This window comes from Choloepus didactylus, chromosome 1 (genome assembly GCF_015220235.1).
Source record: "Choloepus didactylus isolate mChoDid1 chromosome 1, mChoDid1.pri, whole genome shotgun sequence".
NCBI lineage: Eukaryota > Metazoa > Chordata > Mammalia > Pilosa > Megalonychidae > Choloepus > Choloepus didactylus.
The window spans coordinates 183422393-183444695 of record NC_051307.1 but is presented as its reverse complement, the minus strand read 5'-3'; positions in this window follow the sequence as shown (position 1 = coordinate 183444695).

Here is a 22303-nt window from a genome sequence, read left to right as displayed (position 1 = left end):
GTGAGCACCTACTATTTGCTGGGCATTTTGATAGTTGCTGTCACAACACTGCACCTGTGGTACTATTTAGGCTCTCTGTAGTTATCTGTATAGATTAAACACTCTTAGCCCTTTAAGAGCAGGGAAAGACCAAATCTTAACAGCTAAACCAGTTATAATGAGAAACCACAAACAATGAAAGGATTTCTAGGCCCTTCGTGGTGGTTCTCTTATTTCAAGAACTTTCTAGTCCAGGGAATGACCTTGCATTGTTCCCAGAGTTCACTCTAATGGGATTAACCTTGAAATAGTTTCTTGGTTACTATCCAAGTATTTCTGGCTCATTTCAGAGTCACTTCTGGTCCAGGGAAGATGAGGAAAAGTTCTGTTCCAGAGACTCAGGCCAGGGTCACAAACTCAGTTTTTGCTAACTGTTCTTCAGGGTACAGTTATCCAGAGCGTGGCATCTATTATAGGAAGACTACCATCAAATCCAGCTTGGGTGACCTTAGGCAGTTTCTCTGAGCTCTCCATAGAAAAGAAAAATCTAATATCTAACTTGTATTTGTGCTGTGAGAATTAAATGAGCATATTCATATGAGAATTGCTGGCACACCGGCAAACTGTATCAGTTAGCATCACAATAATGCTATGTAGCAAACAACCACAAATTCTCAGTGACACGTAACAGTAAGGGTTTATTGCCCACATGTCTGGGGTCTGCTGGGGGTTGGGCTCTGCTGATATGGGCTGGGCGTGCTCATAGATCTGTGACTTGTTGAGCTGTAGGCCAGCTGATCTAGGATGGGACAACTGAGGTGACTTGACTCTACTCCACTTATCTCTCATTTTCTCACTCTCATGTCAGGTGTGGTCTCATGGTGGTGGCAGAGGTGCAGGAGAACAAGCCCTAACGTGCAATCCCATTTCAAGTCTGTGTATGCCGCTTCTCCTAACCTCCCATAGGCCAGTGTGAGCACATGGTTGAGCCCAGTGTCAAGGAGTGAGGTGTGTCACTCTGCCCACAGAGGGTGATCACTGAAAAGCTATATGCAAAGAGCATGGATACAAGAAGGGAAGAATTGGAGTCATTCCTGCAATCTACAATAGACATAGGGTGTGTTTTAATGAAAAACTGCCAGATTTTTGGCTAGCCAGCATCTGAACGCCTTTCCTATATTTGAAGAACTCCCCACCTGTGATTGTTTGAAGGTGTATGTGCCCCAGAAAATCATGTTCTTAAGTCTAATCCATTCCTGCGAATATAAACCCATTGTAAGTAGGATCTTACAGTTATGGTGTGACCCACCCCATTCAGGATGGGACTTAATCCTATTACTGGAGTCCTTATTAACAGAATGAATACAGAGAGAGGGAGAGAAAGCCATGGAAGCAAGGAGCTGGAATTGAGAAAACCCAGAAGGAAAAGAGAGCAGATGCTGCCATATGACTTGCCATGTGACAGGGGAACAAGAATGCCGGTAGCCAGTCTTCAGGAAGAAAGCATCACCTTGATTATGCCTTGATTTGGACATTTTCTCAGCCTCAAACAGTAAGCTAATAAATCTGCATTGTTTAAGCCCACCCATTTCATGGTATCAGCTTTTAGCAGCCTAGGAAATTAAAACACCACTTCATGAGTCTTGGTGAGAGACAGCCCATATCCTATGGAGGAAGTGAAAACACTGAAATACTGCTTTGCTGGTACCTTGGTGCTGGTAAGGTGCAACCACATGATCTGGACTCAGCGAATCTAATGTACTTGCCTAGAACCCAGAATCCGGAGCTGGAATGCAAAGAAGCATAGAGAATCCACCCAGGTGATGGTGACAGCTATGAGGCCATGAGCAGTTTCAGGGCAGAAGTGGCTTCCTGTGTATGGTAGATTGATTGCATCAATGGCCCCATTTGTCACATCCCCTACATGGTATGGTTTTGAAGCTCTTCTCACCAAAGAGACAGAGTCTGTTTCCCCACTCCGTAAATTCAGGCCAGTTTTGTGACTTGCTTTGGTCAATAAGGTGATGTGTTGCCTGTTCTGAGCCTCAGCCTTGAGACATTGTATGCTTTTGCAGATCCCTTTCTCCTTTGCAGTCACTGAGAATGTGCCTCCAGCTATACTGTTGGAGAATGAGGGATGTGTGGAATGGAGCTGAGTCATCCCAGTCGCCGCTGGTAAAGCCATTCTAGAAAATCCAATAGCTCACCAGCCACCATCCCATTGTGAATGTAACTCATTAGTGGACCCAGACAAGAGTATAGAGCTTCCTACTGTCCTCAAGTGAACCCAGCATATGAGCAGTCAACACTTATTCTTATATGTCACTGTGTTTTTTGTGCTTGTTTGTTAGACAGCACATATTATAGAAATAGCTAACTGATACACTGTGTCCATTGCTAGAGTAGTGTGTGCAGGATTTTGAGTGGTTCTGGCTGCCTAGCATCAATTGGTTCCTGTCCATTATCAGAGCCTGGTTCCCCGGAATTCTTGACAATTATGCAAGTTACCCAATACCTTTTCAACAACTTTCCTTCGTGCTTACATCAGCCAAAGCCAATTTCTGTTTCCCACATCCAAGAACTCTGTCTAGTGTAGCGCAAGTACAGTGCTAGCTATTATTATTATTCTCTCATTTCTGCCTATATCTGAACTGCCACTTATCTTCCTGAACTTGTTTTATTCCTGAATTAAACAGTGTCTGACACCCTGTCTTCTCCAAGAAGACTCTCCTAATTGGGAAGTGTCAGTTTTTCCTCTTTTCTTCTTTATATTCCAGCATATTTTCTGCCCCACTTGTCACTATAATTACACCATACTCACAGCAATAGCAAAACAAATGCCATTGTTATCACAGAAGTGATTCATCTGTTGGATATTTACAGCATTATGTGTTTGTTCATGACAACATCGCTTATCGTAGAGAGTCAATGGGCAGTGGACATAGATGATGTGGATTTAACTGAGTTTTAAACACCGTGCAGCCAATCACTTGATTCAGGTGGGTAGATCAGCCTTTTTATGATGATGAGTAATCAGGTACTGAATGGAGACAGGTGGTTGGTGGCTGATAAATTTGCTTCAAAGGAGGTCACTTGAGCCCAGCATTCTCAGGCTTTTCTCTGTAGAATCTAAGCAGTCTTTTGAGAGAATTGTCATATTGGGAAGAAAGTGGGTCTTGGAGTGAAGGGGCTGCAGTTTGCATCCTGGGTCTGTGCCTTGGACAAATGACTTACCTTTCAAACTCTGGTTTCCTTATCTCTAAAATAAGTATACAAACCAGTACCATTCCTGTTCATTGGTCAAAGTGGTGACAAACAAAAGAAATATTGCTCATGATCATGCTTTGAAATTTGTGAAGACTATGAGAGCAAGGGAGTAATGGCAGGTGCTGATTGTGTTGGACTCCCTTGAGTTCAGGTTCACTTTTTGGGGAGGCCAGGAAAAGTTGGGAATTCAGTGCCAGCCGTGAATCTGGAGTTAGTGTCTAAGCAGTTATTGGGTAATAAATTCTCAGTGCTGGTCAGGAACCAGGAGCCACAAATCTGACCATTCTAGTCTGGCAGACAAGAATGACGAGTCTATACCATGACATGTATAGGGCTTAAGGCAGGGCACTGCTGGTCCTCATAGACCTCTGACTCTTCTTAAGCACAGAGGCCAACAGAGTGACACTAAAGAGTGAGTCATTTTGGAGTTGAGAGGTCATTCTGAAGGTTATTCTTATGCATTATATAGATTTCCCTTTTTAGCTTTTAGTGTGTTGGAATAGCTAGAAGGAAATACCTGAAACTGTTACACTGCAACCAGTAGCCTTGATACTTGAAGATGATTGTATAACTATGTAGCTTACACTGTGTAACTGTGGGATTGTAAGAAACTTGTGGCTTACACTCCGTTTATCTAGTGTATGGACAGATGAATAGAAAAATGGGGACAAAAATTAAATGAATAATAAAGGGGATGGGATGTTTTGGGTGTTCTCTTTTACTTCTATTTTTATTCTTATTTTAATTTTTTTGGAGTAATGAAAATGTTCAAAAATTGATTCTGGTGATGAATGCACAACTATATAATGGTACCGTGAACAACTGATTGTACACTTTGGATGATTGTAGGGTATGTGAATATCTCTCAATAAAATTGAATTTAGAAAAAGAGTGAGTCATTTGAGTGTAGTATGGGTATGAGTGTTACAGAAGGTTTATATCAGCTAGGAATTGCTTTTGGTCAGAAGTAAGAAGAGACCTGAAACGTAGTGGCTTAAACAATTATTAAAGGTTGTATTTTTCTGACCCAAAGAGAAGTCTTGAGGTAGGCAGTTGAGACAGCTCCATAATCAGAGCTTCAGGCTCCTAGAAATCCACTTTGACCATTCTTAGGGTGTGAGCCTTTTAGTCATAAGAACTCAGTATTGTTGCCAAGGCATCATCATGTCCCAATCTCAGGCAGGAAAATGGAAGAGGGTGCCTTACAGCTGAATAATTCTCTTTAAAGAACTCCTCAGAATGTTCTACCTAATGATTTCTGCATACATGTCATTGGTCAAGGGAAGTGGTAAGTGTACCTTTTTGGTTGGACATATTGTCACTCCAAAATAAAATTGGGATTCTATTAGTAAGAAAGGAAAGGAGAGTGGATATTCCATGTACAATTTGCTATCTCTGGTACAGGGCTCTTAAGTGTTGTGACATCTGTATCAAGATGCACTGTTCCTCAGAGTGGTAATGTAACTTTTGGAAACGGTGTACCATTACTGATTAAGAGACAGAGAGACCTGGGTTCAAATGTGAATCCATCACATATTGGCTGTGTGACCTAGAGATATTTATACAAGTTTACTGAGCCCAAGTTTCCTTATTTGCAAAGTGGGGATACTACTACTAATACCTTGTGAGATTCCTGTGCAAATTTAGTGAATTTGTAGTGCCTTAGCACAGTGCTTGGCACCCAGAAAACTCTTGAGAAAGGGCTCTATAAAAGTACATGAAAACAGTTATTTAATTGTGAAATGTGAGGCATGGTCTTGTTTGTTCTGCAACAGTGAGTAAAAGGCATGCTTTTTAATCAAGATGTTTTATCAGACCTAAATAATTTATTATCTAACAGCTGGCACCAGAATTCCTTGTAGGAAGGAAACTGTCTTTGTGTTGGAAATTATCTTGAAAAGGCTGGTGGGGAACAGGGTAAGTCCTGAGTGCATGGCAGCAAAGGAGATGCCTAAAAGCCTCTGTGAGAAGCTAGGAGAGGAATGTGCTGCTTCTGAAGGGGAGTAAGAGAAGACAGGAGAGTGGAGGTTGGCAAACTACGAGCCATGGGCCAAATCTGGCCCACTACCTGTTTTTGTAGGACCCAAGCACTAAGAATGGTTTTTAAATTTTTAAACGGTTGAAAACAATAAAAAATAGTATTTCATGGCATATGAAAATTATATGAAATTCAAATTTTGGTGCCCACAGATAAAGCTTTTTGGAACACAGCCATGCCCATTTATTTACATACTATTTGTGCCTTTTTTAACTTTTTATTTTGAAATAATTTCAGGACAGTTGCAAAAATAATACAAAACCAATACAGAGAACTCTAATATACCCCCTACCCAAATACCCAGATTTACCAATTTTTAACATTTTGAATCACACACACCATATTGTTCTTTTGCTTTGGGCATGGCACCACTTTAAAATTATAGCCGCAGCTTGGGGCTCAATCCCCATATGTGATATCCTACAGCTTAACCGTGCTTTCAATGACTAATGTCTTTGCTGGGCAGTTGGGCAGTAGAAGCAGGGAGAGTGATTTACCTGGAGCCTGGAGGATATGTGAGAGGAGAGTGTACTGCCCTTGCCATTTTAGGATTAACTGCCATGGTCTGTCACTAATGGAAGGTAGGAATGGTTAGGGATAGCATTTGGCAGATCCTAGGGAGAAAACCTGTCATTTCAGACAAAATCCACTGGGTGACCACTCTAGGAAGAAATGACTTATTCTCCCAGCTACTAGAAGTGATGTTGGGAGACAGCCTCAAGCTCTCAACTCTCTTCTGGAATTGCCTCAGCAGAAGAGGGCCACCTCATCTGAGGGCATTCTCCATTTCCAGGAGCAGCCTATGTCTAATGACTGACCAACCCACATGGTGGTCTAAAAGCCTGGCTCCTTCATCCCTACTTGAGACAGGTCTGAAGAGCCAACCCATTTCTAGAACTCTCCATGGAGGTGGGTGAGGCCTTCATCGGGACTGCATTGCAGCCAGATCTCTCCCTCTGCCTAATCATGTTTCCTTCCTTTTACTTTCACAGGGGCTGACCCCAAGCATATGCTCTGATAAATGTCCTGCAGGCTCACTTCTGTGTCAGAATGGGCTTCTTGGAGAGCCCAACCTGTGAAAAAACCAATCTACAGCCAGTCACACCCATCAAGGAACACCTGGGTGGGGCATACTGTAGTCCCATTGCCTCTGGAAATGGGCACTCAGCTCACAGGTCACAGGTATGTTGGCAAAGGTAGCTGGTTTCCAGGTCCCAGGTAGTTGGGTCAGAAAGCCTTACCTCTGTTGCTGTGTGTGTGTGTGTATATGTGTTTATGAGAGAGAAAAAGAAAGAAGGGGGAGGTTAGTGTGGATTGGGATTTGCCACATGCATGTATTTATTTCACTTTTTGCTCTAACAAGGCAGTAGCCACCAGATCTTTGAAACAGGATGCTCATCAAAGAGAATATTTCAGTGTTTTAACTCTCCAATAGCAATGATCTGTATAGGAAGAAGGATGGGATGCATTTTCCGCGTTAAACAATTGGTAAAGTTTTTGGAGTGTGTTTACAAGTGGATCACACTTAAAAAAATATGCAATACAACATACCCAAACTCACAATATGGAAAAATGAGAGCATTGGTTTCTAAATCTGATTTGAAGAATCCTATCATTCATTCATTCATTCATGTAGTTGTCAAATATTAATTGAGAATCTATTATATATCAGGTGTTATGCTAGGTTCTGGGGAACCTTGAAGAGCTCACATTCTAACGAGTGGTTGGGGTTGGGGAGAGAAATATATAAATAAGTAATTATAGCAAAGGTAAAAAAAAAGTTTGATAACGTTAGTGAAGTTGTAGAGAAGCAAGCAGTTTTATATATTGTTGGTGAAAGGAGAAATTAGTGGAGCAAATTTGGCAATATATATCAAAATTGCAAATACACATGCCCTTTGACCCAGCAATTCTACTTCTGGGAGTTTATTCTAAGGAAATAATGGTGCAAAATATTGTAAGTACAAGATTATTCTTTGCAGCTTTATTTGTAATAAAAAAATATTGTAAGTAACCAAATGTTCCCAAATTATAGTGAATCCATACAATGGTATATCATGGAGCTGTTAAAAAGAATGAGGAAGCTTGATACAGGAGGATCTTCAAAATATATTAAGGTGCAGATCAAAGTAAAGGCATTTGTATTTAAAAATGGGGGTGGGGGAGAAGAATACATTTATGTATATACAGTAGGACCTTGTTTTACACAAACTCAACACATGCAAATTCAGGTGTATACAATTGGCAATAGAAAAAAATAAAGGCAGAAAGAGAGAGAATTAAGATTTTTAAAACTTATTTCTATGATTAGTTTTATTTATTGTCACTAGAGGGTTTATTTGCCTTATTTTTAACAAATGCATGATAGATGTGTTCATATAAGAAATACTTATTCAATAATGGGATTTGCTATTATGCAAGATTTTCAACTTATATGAAGGGTGTTGGAATGTACTAGTCACATAAAACAAGGTCCTACTGTATACATAGAATATCTCAGGAAAGAGACTCAAGTATTTGTCAACATTAGTTGCCTCCACATGGCTGTAGGATAGGAGCAGATATTCTTTCACATACCCATCACTTGAGCATATTACCTTTTCAAAAAATAAATAGAAGTTTAAACTTTTTAAAAAGAAATAATTGCATTACTATGTATTAATGGAGGTAGATATAAAGATTTATCAGGGTGGTAAGTAGATTTATGTTTGAATTATAAAACATCCAGTGGAGGGAGATGGTGTCTGACCAGATATCCTTTAATAATCTTAGAATCCTGACAACCTATGAAAATAAGGGGTTATGTTAGAGGATGCCCATGTTCCTTTCACATTCCAGAATTCTGTGATTCGATGATTTTAAGAAATTGATGGAGCACTGACAGCTAGGTATTTGTGTGAGCCTGTGTATATAAGCTTTAAAGCTTTAAATATTAAACACTTGCAGCAGTCCCAACAACTGCCCAATCAACAAGGAAAGACATTTTATTTATACATGTCTTTACCAGGCAGAGGGAGACAGGCCTGCCTTCATGTCGTGGAGTGTGTAGTTGCAGCTCAGTAGCCCCTCAGGTGTTGCTCTGCCTCTTTAAGTTGAACAGAAGAAAATAAATTTAGTACCAGGAGTGGGAGGCTTCTGAATAATTAAAGGTTTTCCCTTTGTTTCCTTGATCTATATATTTCTATGAACACACCAGCTATTTTGTTAGCCTCTTGCTGTGGGAAAGATGCAACTTTGTGACTTTGGCGATTGTTGAAGAAGTTTGAAAGAAAAAAAAAACTAACAAAGATTTATTAGGTCATTTACCTCAGTTTTTAATAAACCAGGGAAGAAATGCTATGAGCCAAGGAGAGGCACTGGGAAAAACAAGCCAAGGCTAGAGACAGAAATAAGCCGCAGAAAAAAAATGCTTGCCTACGGCCAACAGGATGCCACGATGAGCTGCCAACCCCAACTCCTTTCCAAGGCTGTGCCTCCCTCATCAGTGGCTCCCAAGCAAAGTCCAGGAAGGTTCCTCTTTTGAACAGTGCCAGAACTGGTAGGTGCAGCAGTGGGCTTGGCACCCTCTGCCTGGCCTGACTCACCTGAGTGCATCTGCATCTGGAGTCCTGGGTACTGCAGTCTATTCTGGTTTCTTGCCATTTTGGAGACCTCCAAGGGTTGGATTTGCTAGATGTTTTATTCCCAATCTGAGTTTATGCACAACTAACCCTTACCATGCTTTTCCATTCTTATTCCCCAGCTTTCCTGGAGAAGTCTTGGAGAGGTTCCTCTAGGGAAAGATAGATCCATTTGTTACCCCCTGGGTGAGCAGGAATCCAGGGTGTCCACTGGACACTTAGGATGGTTCCCAATGAAGGGCTCGTCCTTCCTTCAGTCAGGTAGAAAGATTCTGGTTTCCCAAATTCAGATTCCATTGAGAAGGTCATTTCCCAGAGAGGCCTGGGGTTCTAGCTGCCCCCTGTCCCCTCATTGCCCCCCCCCTCCCCACGAATTCTTTAGCTTGGCTCCAAATCTGCTTCTTGCCAGACTAGGCCTTCCACACAACTAAACTGTACCCTCCTCCCCCCACCCTGTTTTTGTTTTTGTTCCCTTCCCGCTGTCTCATCAGCACAGGCCCTGTGCTTTCTCCTCCTCTCATCACTCCCCCATCCCCCCTTGCCCTTCTACCTCTTGTACTCTATGTGACACCATTTCTGTGGTAAACGAACTCTAACTATTCACCAACGGTGGCCTCCATCTTCTGCCAGATACTTAACCTAGGGCAGGAGGATCAGATCATATTCTTTAAAGTGTCACCTTTTCAAGTATTGATTTAATGGTCGCATCTTGACAGGAGTTATGGTAAGATTATGAAGAAAGAAGAGAGGAAGCAGTATAACAACGAGACCAGGAGATAGTTGCTGATAACTGAAACCTGGCGCCCTTGGAGGACTCTGTCCTCTGCAACCTTTTCTGGGGAAATTCTTTTCCTTTTCCCACGTGCCACATACCACCGAGCCCCTCTGGCCCCTCCAGACTGTTCCTTTCTCACCTGTGTGGAACTGTCCCTGGTTTCCTGCATGATGAGAGAAGAGAAGTGGAGCAGGGGTGGGGCTGGGGGGTGAGGTGGTTGCAGGGGCTCTACAGATGTCAACACATTTGCTGAGGTTTGCTGTGAAAAGAGCACAGAGGATGGGGAAGCAGCTGGAAACCAGTGTGTTCCCTGTGCTGAACCCGTGTGAAGGGGAAGCATTTAAAAACTCTATTAAAAACATTGCCTCTTTAATCTGTTAATTTTCTTGCTGTCAGTAATGTGAGGGCTGATATATCTGGAAACCCACTGGTCGAAGCTAAATGGAATTTTTACCAGCCCCTTCAGGTTGTTAATCGATGCCTGCAATCCCCAGGTGAAAGGCCCTGCAGGGAGATGGCTGTTACACAAAGCCTTCTCAGGTTAAGAGTGACCCAGTTTTAATGGGAGAGTTCGGACCCCGTGATTTTCCTATTATTGTACTTAATATGATTGGCTATTATTTCTAAGAAAACAGAATTGCTGGCAGCTTCCTAGTGGGACGTCTGTCTAAGGGCTCTCTGCAGCTTCAATTTAGCCATTCTTTGCATCAGCTACAGGTCAGGTCATTTGTGATGGGTTGAATCAGATACTTAAAAACAAGTAAGTTCTTTTCCACTTGATTAATCAAAACAGTCTCTTTGTTGAGCATTGGTTTTTATTTGCTTTCTCAGCCTTAACTATTGAGGAATGAATATTAAAATTGTATTTGGAATAGCTGAGTTTGATGCCAGAATCTCAAGTGTGGTTGTGGTTTTGGGGGGGTGGGGTAGGAAATAGGGGATTAGGTTTTTCTTAACTGCCATCGCAAGTGGCTCCAGGATGGGCTGAGCAGAGTTAGGAAACCAAGAAGGAAGAAATCCTTTAGTGGTCTAAATGGGCTTTGTTTTTTTACTCAACCTCTGTTGCCTGGCATATTCTGGAAGCTGCCTCAAGAAAAGTAAGCTAGAAAAATAGCTTGAATAGAATAGTCAGCAAATTCTAGGAGTTGAGCGCATTTTGAGAGGTTATCTCATCCATCTGCACCTTGCCCACCCAGTGTGATTTTAATGCTTTTGTAAAAGCAATCAGCAGACTATCCTTGGTGGTCTCTCTCCATGCAAAAAACCTTTGTTGTCTGGAAATATTTGCTTTTGCCCAACATAATTCTCTGATGCGTGGTGCAAGCCCATTGCTTTTACTGTTTGTATTTTAAGTGGAGAAAAGCTAGTCACCACTCTCATAGTGGATTTACTCAGCCTCCATAAACTTAGAAATGAGTATTGTCAAGTCACCCTTCATCCTTCTCCTCTCCAGGCTTTCCAAAAAAGTCCGATTCTTTACTTAGGGCTGGCACCCTTTGCCTATACTGCCGGTGAGATGTGATTTGTGATTCTGTGCATTTGAAAGACATAGCTTTGAGTCTGCAAACCCTCCCTGGGGAGGGGCACTTTGTGCCAGTAATTCTTTAATTCAAGGATGAGGAAAAGGTTTGCTACTGAAAGAATGGGAGTGGGATGGGGTTGGGGTACATGTGTGAATGGTGGGGTAAGTGCTTAAGAGTACAGGGTCTGAAGCTGGATTCCCTGGTTGGAATTCCAGGTTTGCCACTTGCTAGCTGTGTGACCTGGAGTAAATTATGTACCTCTCTCTGCCTCAGTTTCTTCCTTATAAAATGGGATTATAAAGGAATCTACTGTCTAGAGTTTTTGTGAGGTTATATGAGATGACATTAGCTAAATGACTTAACCTAGCTCATGGGATATGATATGCACTCAATAAATGCTTGTTGTTATTGTAGTTATCATCATCATCATTATCATTACTGTTTGTCAGACTGTGAACTACTTGAAAACAAGGACCATGATTTGCCAACTTCATAGCTACACTTGGATTATACCAGGGGCTGAGCATATGCTTGTTGAATGAATGAGCAAAGTTACTTAGTGTTAGTCCTCCCTTTGAACCTTTCTTTTAGGACTGATTCTTGAAGTGTCCCTTCGTTTTCTTCCTTTGGTTTTGAAGATAGTAAAATAATAAAGATATAATTTTGGAAAAAAAGGAAGATAAAAATACTTGTGTTCTCAAAAAGCAAATCATCCTTCTCAGTTTCATCTATTTCTGGTCCTTCTTGTGGCAGATTATTAAAAAATATTTACTCCCTTGACCCCACTTTCATGAGAAAAGCATACATCTCTGCTCAATTGACATTGGGTTTGGCCATGTGACTTGCTTTGGCCAATGAGGTGTTAGCCAATATGATGTGAGCAGGGTCTTGAAGTGCATTGTTTAGTTGGGCTCGCCCTCTTGCACCACTGCCATTGCTAGATCTTCCCCAGCTGGCTGCTGCCCCTTCAGTCTGGACCCCAGAATGAGCATGCATGGAGCAGACCTGAGTCCAACATGCATCGAGGAGACAAGCCCAGCTGGACTTGCAGCTTGAAGCAAATCCCAGTCTAAATCTATAGATCATAACTGCCTAGCAGACATATTTGAAACAAGTATTTATTGTTGGTTACACAGCAATAACTAATTGATACACTTCTGGAAATGTGAACATAATTTAGGCACAACCAAAACATAATACTATTTTATATTTTACTTTAATTCTTTATCAATTCTTCTAGACTGTGATAGTATTAGTAATGCTTACATGTATCGAGGACTTAGTGTGTGTCACATACAGTGTTTTGCATATATTTAATCCTTTCAACAGTCCTATGAGGTAGTCCTAATTCACCATTGCATATTCTCAAAGTGAGAAAATGTTTAAGAAAAAGGACTTTGGACCTAGTCTGCCAGGATTTGAATCCTGGCTCTGCCACCTCTTAGCTGTGTGACCTTGGGAAAGTCATTTAATCTCTCTGCTGAAAGGATGATGATGATAGCAATACCTACCTTATAGAGCTTTAGTTGTGAAGCTTAAATGAATTTATGTATGTAAACATTTAGACTAATGTGTGGTCTGTAGAATATGTTAACTATTATTATAGTTGAGGAAACAAGAGTCTCAGAGAGGCTAGATGACTTGCTCAAAGACATATATTAGTAAATTATATCAACTGTGTCATCCAGCTTAACTATTCCTTAATTAAGGATTCCTAATTATTCCTACATTGTTGAGAAAATTGTTGGATTATTTTAATTTTTTTTTTTTTTTTTTTTAACAATTACAAACTACACAGAAAAAGATAGTCTGCCTTGGCTGATGTTGTTGGCAGTGAACTTTTATGTAGCATTCAGGGAAATAGGGATTCTTGGCTAATGGACTCTGGGGATTAAGTTTCCACTGGCAAGTCCAATCTTTGGCAGAAAGAGAAATTTGAGTTTCAGACAGTTCAAATACTTTGCTCGAAGTCACATAGCTGGTAAGCGGCAGGGAAAGAACAACTTGAGTTTTCTAAGTCCAATCTGTGGATTTTTCACAGCACCAGGTTGTATCTAAAAACCATCAGTAATTGTTAATTCAAAGATCGAAAGTGATCCCATTGAAGATTAATTTTGCTGTGTAGCAGGCCCACCTAAAATTTAACTAGGATTTTGTTTTTCAGTGCTTTAGCAAGAAACATTAAACTGTTTGCTTGTCTATGAGTTGGGGAATAAAGTGAGAAAGGGAAATTATTTGAGTAAAGAGTATTTTTTTCTTCTTTTGGTCTCTTGGAGATCTGGCCTCTCTTTAGATATTAGCAACTTGTTTTGAAAGAAGAAAGCAGCATGGTTCACATTCCAGGGTCAAAGAGGAGAATCTGCCTGTGGGGTTCTTTGTTTTAAGGGTCTGTGACCTTCATTTGCTCCCCGGTTGACCTATTGAACAGAAGGAGAATAGGGAAATCTTTTGAAAAGGAAGATGATGGATTCTGGTGTGCGGCTATGAACCCTTGGGGAAGAAAATGGAATAAATAATGGAAGTGATGGGAATTCTGAACCCATTTTTGTTCCCCTGGCTAGAGCAATGAAAGGAATGGCTTTCTACGGGAGTGAAAAGTCTGAGGACTTGGATGCTGAATGAAAAAGGTGTACCTGGGGCTGGGATTGGCTGGAGAGAGTGGAGGCAGCCTCTGTCACAGGCAGCGGCTGCCTTGCTGGGAGCTGCAGATCATCAGCATCTGTTGGCTCCTAGTGCACCAAAGGCCCATGGTGAGAAGCAAAGAGAGTAGGGATAATGGTGGTTGGCAAGGTAGAATCCAGAGCTTTCTGGATTGGGTCAGGAAGTCAGGCCAACCCTTTTCTTCTAAGGCTTATGACCCTGAGGTTTGTTCTTTGTATGGTTCTTGGGAGGCAGAATTCCCAGAAGGATGATAACATCACTTCCAACATGGAAGTGAGGGCTGGGAGGGGAAAATGACTGGGCCTTTTCTAATATGACTTGAAGACATAAGAAAGATGGGAAAATCTTTGTCTTGTAAAGCTCTCCAGACCAGTTACAGTCTTGATTCCTAGGAATTGGTCAGAGAGAATATTAGCAATATCCCTGTTTTTCAAACAGAAAAATCAAGCACGCATTCTTCTAATTGACCCATGGGTATTTCCACAAGCAAATCATGTCCCCAGGAGGGCAATGGCCAGAGCAAAGGGTATGGAATTTTAAATCTGAATTGTTTTTATACTCAGATAAAAAACTACCAAACTTTGTTCATATTGCAAAGTTAGAAAAAAAATTGTGTAGATATTTAATGACATGAAAAAATGTTCTCAATATAGTGTCAAATGCAAAAGGCAAGTTCATTATCAGGATGTTCAGTGTGATCTCCTTTTGCAACACTAAATGAATATATCTCTGCATAGAAAAATGTCTGGAAAGATGTATTCCAACATGTTCACTGTGTTTATTCTTTGGGGCAATAATGGATGAATTTTTATTCTTCCTTTCTGCTTATCTGAGCTGTTTGAATATTTTTATGACAGACACGTATTGCTTTTGTAATAAGAAAAAAAGGGCAACACAGATTTTTATTTTTAAAAACTGAGAGCAAATATAAATAACAACAAAAACCCTGCTGCCTTTGTATTCAGGATGGTGGCGAGGGTAAAGCTCTTTCATATAATAGGGGTGTAGATGTCAAGGTTGGAGGATAATGACTCAGAGCCCATGGAAATGCACCAGAGGAACAAGTTTTCAAACAGGAAAGCGCTTGTGGGGTGACCTCTCAGGTCAGCTGTAGAGCTTACTGTGGATTCCACAAAGGGAGTCAGAGGATCCAAAAGGGTGTGGGGTAGGGTCATCCAGCGGGTGTGTCCCGGTTAAACAAAGCCGCCTTGATGTGCTTTTCAGTGGGCTGGCACAGAAACGTGCAACTCTGCTCTCTCAACTCTGCTCTCTCGCAGCCATTAGAGTCATAAACATCCATATCCATAGGGAAGATCCATCAGCTTCTCATCAACCACAAAAGAAAGATTTACAGGTAATTTTCCCCTCCCAATACAGAAGTATGATTAACCATATGCTTCCAAGGGATTTTTTTTTTTTCTTTCCCATACTGTAACTAGAGACACATTGTTCTTCTCTCATTCCCCATAATGTTTATAATCACTTTTATAGGCACATACTGATGTTCGGTGCTTACATTGTGCTCTCCTCGCATCTATCAGGAGAGTGAGACGTGTGGAATATGCCATCCCCAATTCAGAGATGACAACGGCCTGCTAAGGTTCAGGGTTGGGAGCCGTGTGGGACATCTGCTGGCCCAGGTCTCCGACAGGGAGCGCACCTTTCTCCTAGGCTCAGCCGAGCCCTGCCTCTAGGTAGGGTTTCACTTTGTGGTGAGGAAGGTAATACACCCCAGTCCCCAGACTTGGAAACCCGGAGCTAAGGGAATGCTTTGGGAGGGGAGGGGGATTCATTTTAAAACTCCACCTCCTTGAAAGCCTTTTAATTAAGAGAACTCTGTCATGGTGCAGCGAGCATGAGCTTGAATCAGACAATGTGTGTTTTAGCTGAGGCAGGCTCCAACTGTGCCTGCATTCCAGAGTGAGGTGCTAGCTAGGTCGCCTGAGCGGGACTTGCAAGGAGGGGCAAATCTTAGCTGAGTACCTACCTGAGGGTCGGGGCTTGGAAATTTGTGTGCGTTTTCCTCAGACCCTCACTTGAAAAAACCTGTAGGTGGGAGACTAATACTAACTGTTCTCAGAGAATGAATGCTGTCTGTCTCTTGAGGACTAGTTCAGACCACATGAGAGAAAGAGTCAGTCTAAAGCCTTCCTAAAGCACTTTGACCCAGAAGGCCATGGGGGGGTTGAGTGTGGGGTGGGGAGGAGAAGAAAGAGACAGTCTGTGTGCAGTGGGCAGCCGAACGCCAGGGGAGTTGTAGGGGCTGGTGGAAAGGTAGGTAAAAGATCCTGAAGTGGGCTGAGTAGTGTCTCTGGGAACCCGTGCATTTGTACTATGAGAAAAAGTCTTAAAGAGCTTCCATATGGTGGAAACTGGTGCCATATCATGTCAGTGCTTGCCGGGTAAGACTTTTCCTGCACCTAACCTATAGGATGCATTTCAAGACTAAAAAGTTTATGTAAAATTGTAATTTTAAATAATTTCCAAATTTACCCTCCAGAAAGTTGTTTTTTTAAAAAACAGTTTTTACTTTTACCCTACTATATGAGAGTGTACCATTCTACGATTTTCTATACCTTCAAGACCCATAGATCTTTATGAACTCTGCATATTATTTTTTTTTAAAAAAAGAGGGAATTTTTCCAGTGTGATAGACAAAAAGTGGAATCTCATTGTTTGAATTTGCAATTTTGCTTATTGTGAAATTTAACATTTATAAGCATGTTTATTGACCATTTGCATTTCTCCCTTGGCTCTTGACCTCTTCATGTTGTGCCAATTTTTCTATTAGCCTCTCTCAGACCAGTTAAGTTTAAATATGTGCTTTAGCCTGCACCAGTCTTCAAAACAGAGGCAAGATTCCAAAGATCGCTGATTTATAGTTTGGTGGAAGGATAACTTTGTGAGTCCTGCGTTTTGCCTACAGAGTTATCAATTTCTGTGAGCATTCTTTTACCACTAGACCCTTTTCAGATTTAGCAAAGCAACAGTGAGTATGAGCAACAAACAATGTAAGGACGGAAAACTCTCATGAAAAAGCAAAGTCCCAACCCCTGTTGTCCACAGCTCTTCCAGAAAGGAAAATCAGCTCCCTGGGGGATGGCATCATCTTACTGCAAGGTGGCCCTAGGAACTGAAAAAGGGCAGGGAGTCATTTTGTAGACAGGGCAGGACCCCAGAGACAATTGTTCCAGAAACCTTTTAGGGATAAGTTATTTGTATCAGCCCAAGGCATCAAGAAACATTTCCAACATTGTTGACAGCATTTTCAGGCCCTGAGCCAACATGTTTAGAGAAAGGTCTTTAATTATTTTATCATCAAATCAAGTGCAACACCACCTCTCAAGAGATGACAAAGTCACTGGTTAGTTTTAGGGCATTTCAGATGAGACTTGGGGTTTGAAGAACCTTGTAGAACAAGATGTTTTTTCCTCCCACCATTTCTTACCTTTAGAGTATTCCTGGGGTTCATGTATGAAAGGTCTGGGGAACCATAAGTGACCATGTGTCTTCACCTTGGGACAGTCAATGCAATGTGGGGGTAAGAAAATAAACTGGTCCTTATTTCACCTTTCTCCCTGCCTAAGGTCTTGGGCAGCTCTTTGAGTTGTTGAAGATGCAAAATCTCTCTGACAACCAAGCTATGGGACAACTTAAGTGGTCATTGACTCATAGTCAATTCGGAATTCTCCAGTGATCTAGGTTGCAAAAAAGAAAGAAATGAGAACTCTTGGAGTTTTGTGTGTTGGCTATTTTAGAAGCTTTTTGGAGCCGGTTTCAGAGGGCGTTGTTTCCAGAAAATAATCCGCAGCAAATGGAAGCACTGCAGGAAAGCCTGGAGGATGTTGGAGGATGTTCACGGACCATTAACTAGAAAGAGTTTCTTGGAAAACTGAAACTAGTGTCTTGTTCCAGTTCCCATTTTCCTGATAGCCTCCTGTTGGGTGCTTGGAAGAGACAGAATTGAAATTTGACTTTCCAAGAGATAAGGAAAAGAGGGTACTATTCATATAATGGAGGAGATTTTTGTGATCTTCTCTCCCCAACCATGCTTGCTCAGTTGCTCTCACAGCCATACTCTAATGATTATATTGAACAGTTTGGTGAAGCTCATTAAAACATTGTTGAGGTCTTGATAAAGTTCTTTGTTGCACCTTCTTCTGTCTTTTCCAATAATTCCCATTTTTTCTTTGCTCTCCTCTGTTGTGGTGTTAGGTCCAGATGCATAGATGCTTCCCAGTATCTTGCCAGCTGAGATAAGCTGCCGAGATGTTGCTATGGGACTGCTCACCTTTCCTCATTATAAGAGTTATGTTGGTTAAGTCTTTGAACTTGTTAGCATTACATTAGAATTCCTCATGACCCACCTTGGTTCAGTGCCTTTAAACAAAGCGTTTGTACTCTGGGGAGCAAGAGACAACATCTGTGAATCCTCCAGCCCATTTAGGGGCAACTGGACCAGGGGTTGGCAAACTTTTTCTGGAAAGGGCCAGGTAGTGAATATTTTCAGTGTTGTGGACCACACAGTCTCTGTCATAACTATTCAACACTGCCATTGTAGTGCAAAAGCAACCATAGACAATACATATGAACAAATATGGCTGTTTTCCAGTAAAGCTTTATGTGCTGGCTTGTATATATTATGTCCCCCAGAAAAAAGCCATATTCTTTAATGCAATCTTGTGGGGGCAGGCATATTAGTGTTGATTAGGTTGGAACCTATGGTTCAGTGTTTCCATGGAGATATGACTCAATCCACTGTGGGCAAGACCTTTCATTGAGTTATTTCTATGGGGGCATTGCCCCACCCATTCAGGGTGGGTCTTTATCGGATCACTGGAGTACGTTAAAAAGAGCCACACAGGCCCAGACGCAGAGCAGCTGTGAGTGACATTTTGGAGAGCAACTGAGAGTGAAATTTTGAAGAGGAGCTGCAGCTAAGAGAGGACAAAATGCCCCAAGAGCAACATTTTGGAGAAGACCATTTTGAATCACAAACTGGGAGCAAGCAGACACCAGCCACGTGTCTTCCAAGCTAACAGAGGTTTTCCAGATGCCAATGGCCTTCCTTCGGGGAAGGTACACTGTGTTGACACTTTATGGCCTTAAGACTGTAACTTTGTAACCAAATAAACCCCCTTTATAAAAGCCAATCCATTTCTGGTATTTTGCAAAAAGGCAGCATTAGCAAACCAGAACAATTTATTTACAAAAACAGGCAGCAGGCCAGTTTGGCCCATGGGCCATTGCTTTCTGGCCCCTGAATGATACCCCTAACTCTGTTTCTTGCTCACTCTTTTCTCCCCTCTCTATTCTAGCATTGGCCTGTACAAATATTTTTTTTTATTAACTTCATTTCCTTTGTCCTCGTAACCAGTTTCCTTGAGTCTGCCTTCAGAGCTGGCATTTATTTTCTGAAACTTTCTCTTAGTGTGGGTGGTCTCTATCTGAGGTGTGACCTCTAAATTCTGTGAGCTGACCCCTGTCTATGAGAGACAAAGGCCCATCAGACAGAACACGATGGTAACTGAACTGTTTTTAATTTTACTTTGGTCTATTTTTTGGAATTTGGATGCTCTTTCCAGTGCATTACATCCCTGGTGAGGAATTTGGAGCTGATAGATCAATGGCCATCAGTCTAATGCTGGTTGCCAGGCACCTGTAGCTATGGCAATTTACCAGTCCTCTCAATTTAGATCTTGAGTCCAAGAATTGCTTTGGGTAGGGAGAAGATGGCATGTTGCTAACAAGCCAAAGTTTGACTTATCCACTGAACAAAAAACAACCATGGCTACTAAACATTTCAAGTCCTGGAAAGACAGCTTTCCTCCACATGCCAGCCCTCCTCACGGGTAAGCTCGATGTGTGTAGACTACTATAAGTCTTGCTTCTCCCATAAGGAATTTCATTCCTGCAACCTCCCCTTTCACTTCCTCTTGGGTCCAAGTCACCCTTGCCCTTTGTGTGGATTGGTCCCCCTGCTTCCTCCCACAGCCACCATGCTTTGTCTCAATCCCAGCAGGTGGTGTGATCCCTTTAAAACAAATCACTCCTATGTTCAAAATCCTGCAATGGCTCCCCGGCTTACTCAGAGTAAAAGCCAAAGTCCTTTCCAATGCCTACCCGAACCTAAAGGATCAGACCTCCTTTCTTGCCCGTTACTCTTCTAACTTATCTCCTACAACTCTCCCTGCCACTGGCTCCACTGTAGCCATGTTTTTACTCAAACATTTCAGTCATGCCCCCCCTCTATACAGCTTGCTCCTTGCTACATTCAGGCCTCTGCTCAAACATCATCTGATCAGTGAAGCCTACCCAACTTCTTTATTTAAAATAATGACCCCATTTCACCCAGCGCTACTTAATCCCCTCCCCTGCTTTTTTTTTTATTATTATTATTTTTTGGAGCATTTATCACATCTGGCATAGTAATATTTACTTATTTATCTGTGTATCTCTCTCTTCCCCCACTAGAATGTAATCACCATGAGGGCAGAGACTTAGTTTATTCGTTTTTTTATTCCCAGTGCCCAGAACAATATCATCTGGTATGTGATAGGCTTTCAATAAACATGCATGAGTGGCTAAATGAATGTGACTTGTGGATCTTCTCTATGTCCTCAAAGTTCTTTCCTTAACAAAATGTGCATGGATGTGCCCATTTTTTAGACAGATATAGAGTCATTAAGACCATATACAATATTAGGACTATTAGCTCTAGTAATGGAGGCAGAATAAATGAATTCCTGACCAAATAGCAGCTAGTCCTATTTCTTGATTGCAAATGCTTCCAAAATCAAGAGTAAGATTCCTTTACATTTTTGGGTACTTCCACATGCATCATATTTTACCATATTTCTTTGCTCACAGAAATGAGTGAAATGCTTACTAAATTTTAGAAGGGAGTGATGAGTTAGGTTAGCTTTTCTCAAAGTGTGTTCCAGGGAGCATTAAGTCCAGGCAGTTCTGTGGAAGAAGGACATTCTTAATGTATCAGTTTGCAAAAGCCTCAAATTATGAATCATTTACTATTTAAGAATAAGGAGTGATATGATTACAGTAGTGCTTTAAAAAGATTCACCCAGAGGTAATGTATAATATGATTGGAAGGACAGAGAGATGAGACAGACAAAACAATTTGGAGCCAAATGCAGGTGTACAAATATGAAGTAACTGGTGGGCCTAAACCTGGAAGAGGCTGGGGCATTAACGGGGGGAAAAAGGGAAACAACCAAGGCGAAACCAAAATATGTGGTATGTAGCTAAAATGGTAGTTCCCCAGTGGTGGTGGTGGTGGTGGTAGTGGTGGGGGCTGTAATTATGATAAATAATAATTATAAAAGCTAACATTGATTGATCATTATTATTTTCCAGTCTCTGTACCATGCAATGTATGCATTTAAATGTTTATCTCTGTTCACCTCTCTGAATCATAACAAACATTAACTTGTTAAAGGCTCTGAGAAGTCCTGTAGTGAAGAAATCTATTTAATTTTCTTTAGCCAGCATTCCCCAACCTATTTGCTTATAAAACCGCTTATTTTTCACCACCCCAGGGATACTTATTAACACCTCATGGCTATATTGTCCTGCAAACACAAATTGGAAATGCTGCTCCAGATAAGGGAATTAAGTAGAAGAGCAGAATATGACAAAACAGATTATTGCCAGCAACTAAATAAGCACTGACCTTTGGGGTCTTTTAAATTAAGACAGCTATCTGCTGGATGCCAGGTGATACGAAGTGATACCATCTTCCTAGGCTCAGTGGCATAATCTCCCTTTAATTGTCTGAGAAAATAAAATTGTGTTTCTAAAAATCAATATACACCTAAGGGAAATTTTTTATGCTCATGGGATAGATTCTCTGGTTTTATTAGTCTAAGCCCCATCCTCTTAAAACTTGGTTTGGGTAATCAGGAAGGGGTTCTTAATACTTTAAGGTTAGATGGAAATTTTGTCCTTTTAGAATAGAAACTGCATAATTCAGAATGTACTAAGTTGGAGAGGTGTTTGTGTGAAAGTGTGTGTGCACGTGTGTGTGTGTTGGAGTTTTTTGGGGCAAGAAATGTGCTTTGCACCACCAGATGGCTCCATTCTGTGGCTGTTGGACACTCGTGCTGGGAGTCTTGGTGTCAGTCCCCTCTGTCTTCTTCAAAGAAATAAAAGTCTTTTCTTGGGAGTCAAATGTTGGAGTTGGTGGGGAGGAGTGGGGAGTGGGAGTGGAGATAAAAGAGAAAAGCAATTCCTTGACGAAAGATAAAGTGTCCCTGAGGAATGGTTTCACTATCCTTTCTATTAGAAAATGCAGTCCTGTCTGGCAAAGCCTGCTTGGCTGCGTATGTCTATTCTTCCCAAACTGAGCTTCCCTTCCTAGATTTTTATACTAAGACTTAATGACTCTCGTGATGATAATCTGTCACGATGATTCTTCCCATGA